Here is a 12,915-nt window from a genome sequence, read left to right on the forward strand (position 1 = left end):
TGCCAAACACTTGAGTCACAGTGGTGAATATGAAAGAAAAGGTTCCTATTTTTCTGGTACATACAGTATAATGGGGGAGATAGTCAATAAATAAGTAAACAAAATAATTTCACATAGTGATATGTGCTGTGAACACTATAAAGCAGATGCTGTGACAGAGAATGCATAAAGGGGAGGGGTGCAGATTTGGTTTGATAGGGCCAAGGAAGCTCTCACTGAAAAGGTGATGTCTGGGCTGAGCCTTGGTGACAAAAGGTGGTCATGTGAAGATGTGGGTGGAAAGAGGGGTGGTGGTGGATAGAGAGAGCAGCCCAGGCAGTGGGGACAGCAATAGAAGAGTTCCCACAGGCTTGGGGAGGTAGGGACAAGATGGTGGACTAGTCAGGCGCTTCCTGTGGTCTCTCTTACAACGGAGACCCCAAAAAACAAGTGAATCGATTATATATGACAATCTAGGAGCCCTGAACATCTAAGGCAAAGTTGAGGACTCAAACTGAGCAGCAGGGGGAAGGAGAGATGGTCCAGAAGCAGCAAGGAGTTGCCAGAACTGACCAGGTGGGAACTGGCACCACACAGGCTGGATCCACTGGCACCAGCACAGTTAAGCAAGCAGTAAGTAGCATTTGGGATGTGTTTTCCATGTCGGGAGAGACCAAGCCGTGGAGAGTCTGCTCAACCCTCCAGAACCAGTGAGAAGCAGCCCTCAACTGGCAAAAGATAAGTACGTAAGTCTAATCTACCACATGGACCAAAAAACACCTCTTTGGGGTAAAAGGTCTCTCCCATTTTCCTGACCCCTCCCTGGTCCGCACTGGGCTTCAGTGACAGCCAGTTTCCCTGGGCCGGAAGTAGGACCTGTTGTGTGCTCTGAGCCATTCTCCTAGCACTGAAAAGGAACAAATTAAACAGGGGAAAAATAATCTCCTGGCTCCCTCAGCCGAGAACTCAGGGCAGAAACACTTCCTTTGCCTAGGCACAGGTATAAGCAGTCCACAGACTTTGAATGCCTTTCACCCCACATAGACCTGTGTGGGTCCATTTCAACAGTGTAGGCCCTCCTTAGCACAGTAAAACAAGGTATATACCTGAAGTCTAGCTTCAACTGTTTCAGCTATATGCTGGAGAGGCAGGATCCTGACATTTGCTCTGCCTATTAAGCATGGTCGTCACCTACCCACATCAGGGGCCTGGGGACTGGTGGCTCCACCCATGCCATCTAGCCACCCGGGACAGGGGTTCAAGGATAAGTGGTGACTTCCAGTCCTTACAGTCAACAGCACTGGGTGCCCATAGTCTGGCTGCAAGACCCACCACCTATGCACTCTAGGAAACAAGGACATGCTTTCCTCACAGACACTCAGGGGCGGTTGTCAGCCCCTTGCTTTGCTCAGCAGGTGACCCCCTACTTCACCCAGATTCCTCTACCTACAGCAAGTGCCCCTGTTTGTCTAAGACTGTAGGTGAGAGCCTGCATCACACACTTGGTGACTGAATACCTGGACACCTAAGATGAATCCATACAAGAAAAATAAACAGACTCCTGGGCTGATATGCCTAGTAACAGCTCTAACCACCTGGTGGCAGGGCGTTAGAACTTCAAAGGCACCAATAATCAACTTAGCTCATTTGAACAGCCTATCTGGGTATATTAAAAGAAAACAAGAAGCTAGGACACAGTAAGCAAACATAAAATAAACAAATACAATAACTTATTGATGCCTTGGAGACAACAGTCAATAACGAATCACATAAAGAGGCACACCATGATGGCTTCAGCAAGCTTCCAAAACAAAGAATCAAGAAATCTTCCAGACGAAGATAACTTCCTGGAATTACGAGAGGTAGAATACAAAAGATTAATATATAGAACTCTTCAAGACATCAGGCAAAACGCAGAACAAGCCAAGCAACATACAGACAAAGCATTAGAGGAACTTAAGATCAGAGAAGGATATAATGACAAATTTAATAGGCTGCAAGAGTCCACAGAGAGACAGCAAACAAAAATCCAGAAGATTAACAATAAAATTTCAGAATTAGACAACTCAATAGAAAGTCATAGCAGAATTGAGGCAATGGAAGTCAGAATTAGTGAGACTGAAGATAAAGCACTTGAAACCAACGTATTTGAGGCAAAATCAGATAAAAGAATTTAAAAAATGAATAAACCCTAAGAATTATGTGGGACTCTATCAAGAGGAATAACCTACAAGTGATTGGAATACCAGAACAAAGGAGGATAACAGAAAATACAGAGAACTGTTGAAGATTTGTTGGCAGAAAACTTCCCTGATATCATGAAAGATGAGAAGATATCTCTCCAAGATGCTCATCAAACCTGACACAAGGTAGGTCCCAAAAGAAAGCCACTAAGGCATATTATAATCGAACTTGCCAAAACCAAAGAGAAAGAGAGAATTTTAAGAGCAGCTAGGGATAAATGAAAAGTCATCTACAAAGGAGAGTCAATAAGACTAAACTCTAACTATTCAGCAGAAACCATGCAGGCAAGAAGACAATGGGATGACATATATAAAGCCTTGAAGAAAAAAACAGCTAGCCGAGAATTATATATACAGCAAAACTGTTTCTCTCAAATATGAAGGCAAAATTAGGACATTTCCAGATAAACAGAAGTTTAAGGAATTTGTAAAAACCAAACCAAAATTACAAAAATACTAAAGGGAGTCCTCTAGTTAGAAAATCAATAACATCAGATAACAACCCAAGACTAGAACACAGGACGAGCAACCAGATACCAACCAGCCAGACATGGAAATCACAAAAATAAATCAAAGCTACAATGCTCAAAACAGGGAAACAGAGACATCATTATTAAAAGATTACAACATTAAATAAAAAAGAGGGACTAAAAAATGTAGTCATAGATCTTTCATATGGAGAGGAAGTCAAGGTGATATAAAGAGATAAAAGATTGGTTTAGACACAGAAAAATAGGGGTAAATATTAGGGTAACCACAAAGGAAACTAACAATCCTACACATCAAAATAAAAAACAAGAAAAACATAAACACTCAGCAAATACAAAAGCAACAACAATGAAAAAGACAAAAAGAAAAACAACTCAGCACTGAAAATTAAGTGGACAAAAAAAACTGTCAACACCAAACACACAAAAAACATCAAAATGACAGCACTAAACTCATACCTATCAACACTTATGATGAATATAAATGTGCACCAATAAAGAGACAGACAGTGGCAGAATGGATTAAAAAAAAAAATGATCCTTCTATATGCTGCCTACAAGAGACACACCTTAGACCTAAAAACACAAACTAAAACTCGAAGGATTGAAAAAATATGTCAAGCAAACAGCAATCAAAAAAGAGCAGGAGTGCATCCAGATTGGTAAGGAAGAAGTAAAAGTATCTCTATTTGCAGAGAACATGATCTTATGTACAAAAAACCCTAAAGAATCCTCAAGAAAACTACTGAAACTAATAGAAGAGTTCAGCGGAGTATCAGGATACAAGGTAAACATACAAAAATCAGTTGGATTCCTCTACACCAACAAAAAGAACATCGAAGAGGAAATCACCAAATCAATACCATTTACAGTAACCCCCAAGAAGATAAAATACCTAGGAGTAAATCTGACCCAAGATGTAAAAGACCTATGTAAAGAAAATTATAAGACAATACTGCAAGAAACCAAAAAAGACCTACATAAGTGGAAAAACATACCTTGCTCATGGATAGGAAGACTTAACATTGTAAAAAATGCCTATTCTACCAAAAGTGATCTATAGATACAATGCAATTCTGATCTGAAATCCAAAGACATTTTTTAATGAGACGGAGAAACAAATCACCAACTTCATGTGGAAGAGAAAGAGGCCCCGAATAAAGCACTACTGAAAAAAGAAGAACAAAGTGGGAGGCCTCATTCTACCTGATTTTAGAACCTGTTATACCACCACAATAGTCAAAACAGCCTGCTACTGTCACAACAACAGATACATAGACCAATGGAACAGAATTGAGAATCCAGACATAAATCCATCCACATATGAGCAGCTGATATTTGACAAAGGCCCAAAGTCAGTTAAATGGGGAAAAGACAGTCTCTTTAACAAATGGTGCTGGCATAACTGGATATTCATCTGCAAAAAAAATGAAACAAGACCCATATCTCACACCATTCACAAAAACTAACTCAAAATGGATCAAAGACCTAAATATAAAATCTAAAATGATAAAGATTATGGAAGAAAAAATAGGGACAATGTTAGGAGCCCTAATACGTGGCATAAACAGTATACAAAACATTGCTAACAATACAAAAGAGAAACTGTATAACTGGGAGCTCCTAAAATCAAACACCTATGCTCATCCAAAGACTTCACCAAAAGAGTAAAAAGGTTACCACAGACTGGGAAAAAGTTTTTGGCTATGACATTTCTGATCAGCACCTCATCTCTAAAGTCTACATGATACTGCAAAAACTCAACAACAAAAAGACAAATAACCCAATTAAAAAATGGGCAAGGTATATGAACAGACACTTCACTAAAGAAGATATTCCTGTGGCAAACAGATACATGAGGAAATGCTCACGATCATTAGCCATTAGAGAAATGCAAATGAAAACTACAATGAGATTCCATCTCACTCCAACAAGGCAGGCATTAATCCAAAACACACAAAATAAATGTTGGACAGATTGTGGAGAGACTGGAATGCTTCTACACTGCTGGTAGGAATGTAAAAGGATACAACTACCTTGGAAATTGATTTGGCGCTTCTTAAAAGGCTAGAAATAGAACTACCATACGATCCAGCAATCCCACTCCTTGAAATATATCCTAGAGAAATAAGAGCCTTTACATGAACAGATATATGCACACCTGTGTTCACTGCAACACTGTTTACAATAGCAAAAAGACATAAGCAACCAAGGTGCCCATCAACAGATGAACAGATAAATAAATTATGATATATTCACACAATGGGATACTACGCATTGATGAAGAACAATGACGAATCCATGAAACATTTCATATCATGGAGGAATCTGGAAGGCATTATGCTAAGTGAAATTAGTTGCAAAAGGACAAATATTGTATGAGACCACTATTATAAGAACTCAAGAAATAGTTTAAACAGAGAAGAAAATGTTCTTTGATGGTTACAAGAGGGAAGAGGGAAGGAGGGAGGGACAGGGGTTTCCACTAATTAGTAAATAAGAACTATTTTAGGTGAAGAGAAAGACAACACACAATACAGGAGAGGTCAGCACAACTGGAGTAAACCAAAAGCAAAGAAGTCTCCTGAATAAACTGAACGCCTCAAAGGCCAGCGTAGCAGGGACGGGGGTTTAGGGACCATAGTTTCAGGGGACATCTAAGTCAATTGGCATAATAAAATCTATTAAGATAACATTCTGCATCCTATTTTGGAGACCAGCATCTGGGGTCTTAAACGCTAGCAAGCAGCCATCTAAGTTGCATGAATCGGTCTCAACCCACCTGTAACAAAGGAGAATGAACCAAAACAAGGTAATTATGAGCCCAAGAGACAGAAAGGGCCACAGAAACCAGAGATTACATCAGCCTGAGACCAGAAGAACTAGATGGTGCCCGGCCACAACCGATGACTGCTCTGACAGGGAACACAAAAGAGAACCCCTGAGGGAACAGGAGAGCAGCGGGATGCAGACCCCAAATTCTCGTAAAAAGACCAGACTTAATGGTCTGACTGAGACTAGAAGGACCCCAGTGGTCGTGGTCCCCAGACCTTCTGTTAGCCGAAGACAGGATCCATTCCCAAAGCCAACTCTTCAGACAGGGATTGGACTGGACAATGGGATTAAAAATGATATTGGTGAAGAGTGGGCTTCTTGGATCAAGTAGATACAAGAGACTATGTTGGCATCTTCTGTCTGGAGGGGAGATGGGAGGGCAGAGGGGGTCAGAAGCTGGCCAAATGGACTAGAGAGAGTAGAGGGAATGAGTGTACTGTCTCACTAGGGGGAGAGCAATTAGGAGTATACAGCAAGGTATGTATAAATTCTTGTATGAGTGACTGACTTGATTTCTAAACTTTCACTTAAAGCACAACAAAAATTTTTTTAAAAAGCAGCAGTGACAATATTAATTTCTGACAAAATAGACTTTAAAGTAAAATCCACCACAAAGGATAAGGAAGGACACTATATAATGATTAAAGGGTCAATATACCAGGAGGATATAACTATAATAAATATTTACACACCCAATGACAGGGCTCCAAAATACATAAAACAAACTCTAACAGTATTGGAAAAAGAGATAGATAGCTACACAGTAACAGTAGGAGACATCAACCCACCACTTTCAGGGATGGACAGAACATCCAGAAAGAAGCTCAATAAAGACATGGAAGATCTAAATGCCACAACCAACCAACTCGACCTCACAGACATACAGAACACTCCACCCAACAGCAGCCAAGTATATTTTCTTTTCCAATGCACATGGAACATTCTCCAGAATGGACCACATATCAGACCATAAAGTAAGCCTTAACAGAATCCGGAATATAGAAATATTACAAAGCATCTTTTCTGAACATAAAGCCATAAAAGTAGAAATCAATAACAGAAAAAGCAAAGAAAAAAAATCAAACAAATGGAAACTGAACAACACTTTGCTCAAAAAACCACTACGTTATAGAAGAAATTAAGGGTGGGATAAAGAAATTTATAGAATCAAATGAGAATGAAAACACTTTCTACCAGAGCCTTTGGGGCACAGGAAAAGCAGTGCTCAGAGGTCAATTTATAGCAATAAATAAACACATCCAAAAAGAAGAAAGGGCCAAATTCAAAGAATTATCCCTACAACTCAAACAAATTAAAAGAGGGAAGAAAAAGAAGCCCTCAGGCACCAGAAGAAAGTAAATAATAAAAATTAGAGCAGAATTAAATGAAACAGAGAATGGAAAAACAATTGAAAGAGTTAGCAAGACCAAAAGCTGGTTCTTTGAATTCAAATATCAAAAAACCAACAAACCATTGGCCAAACTGACAAAAGAAAAAACAGGAGAGGAAGCAAATAACCCAAATAAGAAATGAGATGGGCAATATCACAACACACCGAACCGAAATTAAAAGAATCATAACAGAATACTATGAAAAATTGTACTCTAAGAAATTTGAAAGCCTAGAGGAAACAAATTTCTAGAAACACACTACCTACCTAAACTAACACAAACAGATGTAGAACAACTAAATAAACCTATAACAAAAGGAGATTGAAAATGTAATTTAAAAAGTCCCAACAGAAAAAAAAAAAGCCCTGGCCCTGACGGCTTCACTGAAGAATTCTACCAAACTTTCAGAGAAGAGTTAACACCACTACTACTACAGGATTTTCAGAGCATAGAGAAGGATAGAATACTCCCAAACTCATTCTATGAAGCCAGTATAACCCTGATGCCAAAACCAGGTAAAGACACCAAAAGAAAAAAAAAAAAAATTACCAATATACCTCATGAACATAGATGCAAAAATCCTCAACAAAATTCTAACCAATAGAGTTCAACAACATATCAAAAAAAAAATTCACCATGACCAAGTAGGATTAATACTAGGTATGAAAAATAATAAATGCAGGGATGATTTAACATGAGAAAAACGATGTAATCCATCACATAAATAAAAGACAAGAACCACATAATCTTATCAATTGATGCAGAAAAGGCATTTGACAAAGTTCAACACCCATTCATGATAAAAACTCTCAGCAAAATAGGAATAGAAGGAAAATTCCTCAACATAATAAAGGGCATTTATACAAATTTATACAAAGTCAACAGTCAACATCATCCTAAATGGAGAGAGTCTGAAAACATTCCCCTTGAGAAACGGAACTAGACAAGGATGCCCTTTATCACCACTCTCAATCAACATTCTGCTGGAGGTCCTAGCCATAGGAATTAGGCTAGAAAAAGAAATAAAGGGCATCCAAATTGGTAAGGAAGAAGTAAAAGTATCTCTGTTTGCAGATGATATGATCTTATACACAGAAAACCCCAAAGAATCCACAAGAAAACTACTGGAACTTAGAGTTTAGCAAAGCATCAGGATACAAGATAAATATACAAAAATCAGCTGGGCTGGATTCCTCTACACCAAAAAAGAGAATGTTGAAGAGGAAATCACCAAATCAATACCATTTACAATAGCCCCCAAGAAGATAAAATACTTAGGAATAAATCTAACCAGAGACATAAAAGGCCTATATAAAGAGAACTGTAAGACACTACTGCAAGAAACCAAAAAAGACCTACATAAGTGGGAAAACATACCTTACTCATGGATAGGACACCCAACATTATGAAAATGTCCATTCTACCCAAAGTGATCTTTAGATACAATGCAAGCCTGATTCAAATTCCAATGGCATTTTTTAATGAGATGGAGAAACAAATCACCAACTTCACATGGAAAGGGCAGAGGCCACAGATAAGTAAAGCATTACTGAAGAGGAAGAACAAAGTGGGAGGCCTCACTCTGCCTGATTTCAGAACCCATTATTTCACCACAGTAGTCAAAACAGCCTAGTACTGGTACAACAACAGATACATACCTCCCAATTTGTGGTACTTTGTTATGGCAGCCCTAATAAACTAATACAGGATGGGAGTGCTTTGCATTTTTTCTTAACATTACCCTGGCTTCTTAAAAAAAGAGTGCAGAAGAGAAGGGAAAACCATGAGAACAATTAAGAGACTGGCCATAATTAAGAATAGAATGGCAATAGGAAAACTAGAAAAGGAATCAGGACTTATGACATCTGGTCTTGTTTTTTGATCGTGAACTAAAATCTAGATACTACTGCTATCTGCTCTCCTTAATAAAGAAATCTAGAAATAAAGAGGAATAAATTTCCTCATGAGAGATATATTCCACAGCTTTTTAAAAAGAAAATAACTGTCAGGTAGTTGAAGCAAACATTTGGCTCAGATATGTTGTACAGTGTTCTTACAGAGCCGGAGAAGGTGCTAAAGACAGGTAAGGGGTATGAGTCTAAGTCAGAATATGAAAAAATGCCACTCATTTGGCTGGTTCAAAATTTGGTCCTTGACAATATGGGAATGAGGATGTTAGATTGATGAGAAAAAGCCTTGGTGTTCCTATTACTTTTCTCTATATTCCAAAGAACAGTGATCCAAACGAACGCAAAAATTATTGAACAATATCATTAGTATCACATGCAAGTAAAATTTTGCTGAAGATCAGTCAAAAGTGGCTGCAGCACTACATCAACAGGAAATAGCAAGAAATTTAAGCTAGATTCAGAAGAGGATGTGGAACCAGGGATATCACTGTTGCTGTCAGAGGAAACCTGGCTGAAAGCAGGAATACCAGAAAGATGTTTACCTGTGTTTTATTGACTATACAAAGGCATTCTACTGTGTGAATCATAACAAATTATGGATAACACTGAAAAGAATGGTAATCCCAGAACACTTAATTGTGCTCATGAGGAACCTGTAAATAGATTAACAGGCAGGGATTCAAACAGAACAAGGGGATACCGTGGGGTTTAAAGTCAGGAAAGGTGTACATCAGGGTTGTATCCTTTCACCATACCTATTCAATCTATATGCTGAGCAAATAATCCGAGAAGAACGGGGCATCAGGATTGGAGGAAGAATCATTAACCACCTGCTGATGACACAACCTTGCTTGCTGAAAGTGAAGGGAACTTGAAGCACTTACTGATGAAGATCAAAGACTACAGCCTTCAGTACGGATTATACCTGAATATAAAGAAAACAAAAATCCTCACAACTGGACCAATAAGCAACATCAATGATAAACAGAGAAAAGATTGAAACTGTCAAGAGTTTCATTTTACTTGGATCCACAATCAACACCCATGGAAGCAGCAGTGGAAGCAGCAGTCAAGAAATCAAACGACACATTGCATCGGACAAATCTGCTGCAAAAGACCTCTTTGAAGTGTTAAAAAGCAAAGATGTCACCTTGAGGACTACAGTGCGCCTGACCCAAGCTATGGTGTTTTCAATCGCTTCATATATACACAAAAGCTAGACAATAAATAAGGAAAACCGAAGAAGAATTGATGCCTTTGAATCATGGTGCTGGTGAAGAATGCTGAATTACCATGGACTGTCAGAAGAACGAACAAGTCTGTCTTGGAAAAAGTACAGAATGCTCCTTAGAAGCAAGGATGGCAAAAGTTCGTCTCACAAACTTTGGACACATTATCAGGAGGGACCAGTCCCTGGAAAAGGACATCATGCTTGGTACACAGTTGGCGAAAAAGAGGAAGACACTTAATGAGATACACCGACACAGTGGCTGCAACAACGGGCTCAAGCATAACAACGATTGCGAGGATGGCTCAGGACTAAGCAGTGTTTCATTCTGTTGTACAAAGGATCACTATGGGTCAGAACTGACTCAACGGTGCCTAACAACAACAACCATCCCAAGATTTGGTCTCCCAGATCTGCTGATCTTAACACTTAATATAAACTTGATCACAGATGATCAAGTCCTGGGGAAAATGATTCATGCTGCTTAACCTCTAGAGACTGATTTGTAATGGAATTAATTTTAAAAAGGAACTATTTTTTCCAGCAAGATAATCTACTTGAGAAATCAAACCAAGTTCAAAAGACTACTTTGTGAGTGCAACAGGAGAGGTATATAAGGCTAGAGATGCCTGCAGGTGCCTACAGCAATGGTCCCACTACAGACATAGGCTAGATACCCACTGTCTTCTCTCAGAGATGCTGCCTGTAGTTGCCTGTCCAGTAAACAGTGCCTCTTCTTCCCACCTGCCCATGTTTCTCCACCAACTCTAGCTTTTTGATGCTCTAAGCTATCTTTTATCTTTTAAGTTGAATCAAGAATAGTTGATGAATTATTTAAGAACAGTTCATAAATCATTTTATTATTTGGTCCCTGAAGAAACTAATAAAAGAGTTATGTTTGTAATAGTTTAAATTGAAGAGGCTAATCTTAAATAACTTCCGACTGGTTGATCAAGGAAGGTGTATTTACAGTAGGCATTAGATTCTTCTTAGTACCTCATAGATGTGCTCTCGTTTTTCTGATTTGTGTGTGCCTATTTTTTTTTTAATAAAGATAAGCTCTTAATGCTTATCAATGGTTTCTGTGAATCATACCGAATATATTCATATAGACCAAAGCAACAGCAAAATATATAGCCTTTCCTTCTCCCTCCACACTCCAAACCACTGGCAAGACTCTTTAGGCCTGTCTCCAAAGCATAACCCAAATCCACTTGCTTATCTTCACTGCGATCACTCTATGCAAGCCACCACCATCTCCCTCCTAGATTTCTACAATATCTTTTATCTTATCTGCTTGCTTCCAAACTATCCCTCCAATAAGTTATTCTCTGTCCTATACCCAAAAGGAACCCTGGTGGCACAGTGGTTAAGAGCTTGGCTGCTAACCAAAAGGTCGGCAGTTCAAATCCACCAGCCTTTCCTTGGAAACCATATGGGGAAGTCCTACTCTGTCCTATAGGGTCGCTATGAGTCGGAATTGACTCAACAGCAACAAGTATAGCCAAAAAGAATTTTTGAAAATACTAATCAGGTAGTGTCACTCCCTTGCTTAAAACTCTCCAATGGCTTTCTATTAGCCCTAGACTAAAATCCAAATGTTGCCTTGGCCCACAAGGCCCTACTCATCTGTCCCCTGCCTACCTCTCTAATCTTAATCTCCTGCAGCTTTCCCTCTCACTTACTAAGTTCCTTCATGGTACCCTACCTGTCCAAGAACATGCTAGATTCCTTTCTGCCTTAGAGCCCTTGCAAAGCTGTACAACTGCTGTCTCCAGTGATAATAAATAAAGATAATAGCTCTCAAGTTGTTGGGCAGGCACTGCTCTACATGCTGTACATCTATTAGTTCACATGTAACCTACACTGAGGTAGGTACTATTATCTTCATTTTATAGATGAAGGTAGTGAGTGGGAGAGCTGGGATTTGACTCCAGCGCCTGAAGCATCAACCACTGTGTTATTTTGTCACTCACATGACTGTGCCTCTCACAAGTCTGCAGAGGGCTGACTCCTTCTGCTCATTCAGACTCAGCTCAAATAGTAGCATCTCGGGGAGGGCTCCCATGGACTGTCCAACCTCACATAGTCAACCAATCCCTCCTCTTCCACTCCCACCCACCATTCTCTAGCATACCACCTCCTTTTATTGTCTTCATACATTAAGACTATATAAAACTGTCTTGCTAATTTTTATTTACTTGCTTATCATTTATCCTCCTTAACAAGAACATAAATTTCAAGAAAGCAAAGATCTTGTCTATCCCATTCACTCCTGTATTTTTATACTTTGAACAGTGCTAAGCACATAAAAAAAAAAAAGCACATAAAGGGAAGCCAATTAATATTTGCTGAATGAATAAATATTCAGCCAAGACAGAATTCATACTGAATTAGGATTTCATCCTACTACAATTTATTTTAAAACAAAGTCTCTAAAATCATATTGTGGCTAGAAACAATGACCACCTATCATTCAGTTCCTGAAGCAATCTATCGAAAGTAGGCATTGACACCTCCAGTAGAAACAAAGGAACAGATGGTAAAAAAGTAAGGTTTGTGTCCTCAAAATATTCACATATAGTAACTATTTATGGGTCTATCATTCTGATGGCAACGGGAACACATAAAACCCATATCACTCATTAAATCGCCTAACCCTTCCTTTAACATACTCACTTTTTGGTTTACGCATCTCATTAACACCCTCCAGACTGATAAGTCCTAGTATTTTTTTTTACCTACAGAAAAGCTACACTATCCCTTTTCATTACTTTAGTTCCTTTGTTGGTTCATCTCATTCATCAGATGGAATAATTAGAACAAAGCTTCAAGTACCGG

At 38.9% G+C, this 12,915-nt stretch overlaps 1 protein-coding gene across 1 annotated transcript in view; it reads right to left on the reverse strand.

The window, feature by feature from the left end:
- The window catches only part of HORMAD2 (HORMA domain containing 2), a 123,527-nt gene that overhangs the window by 66,042 nt on the left and 44,570 nt on the right, over positions 1 to 12,915 (reverse strand). The gene's annotated exons all lie outside the window — the stretch shown is intronic.

Source organism: Loxodonta africana, chromosome 19, assembly GCF_030014295.1.
Source record: "Loxodonta africana isolate mLoxAfr1 chromosome 19, mLoxAfr1.hap2, whole genome shotgun sequence".
Classification (NCBI taxonomy): Eukaryota; Metazoa; Chordata; class Mammalia; order Proboscidea; family Elephantidae; genus Loxodonta; species Loxodonta africana.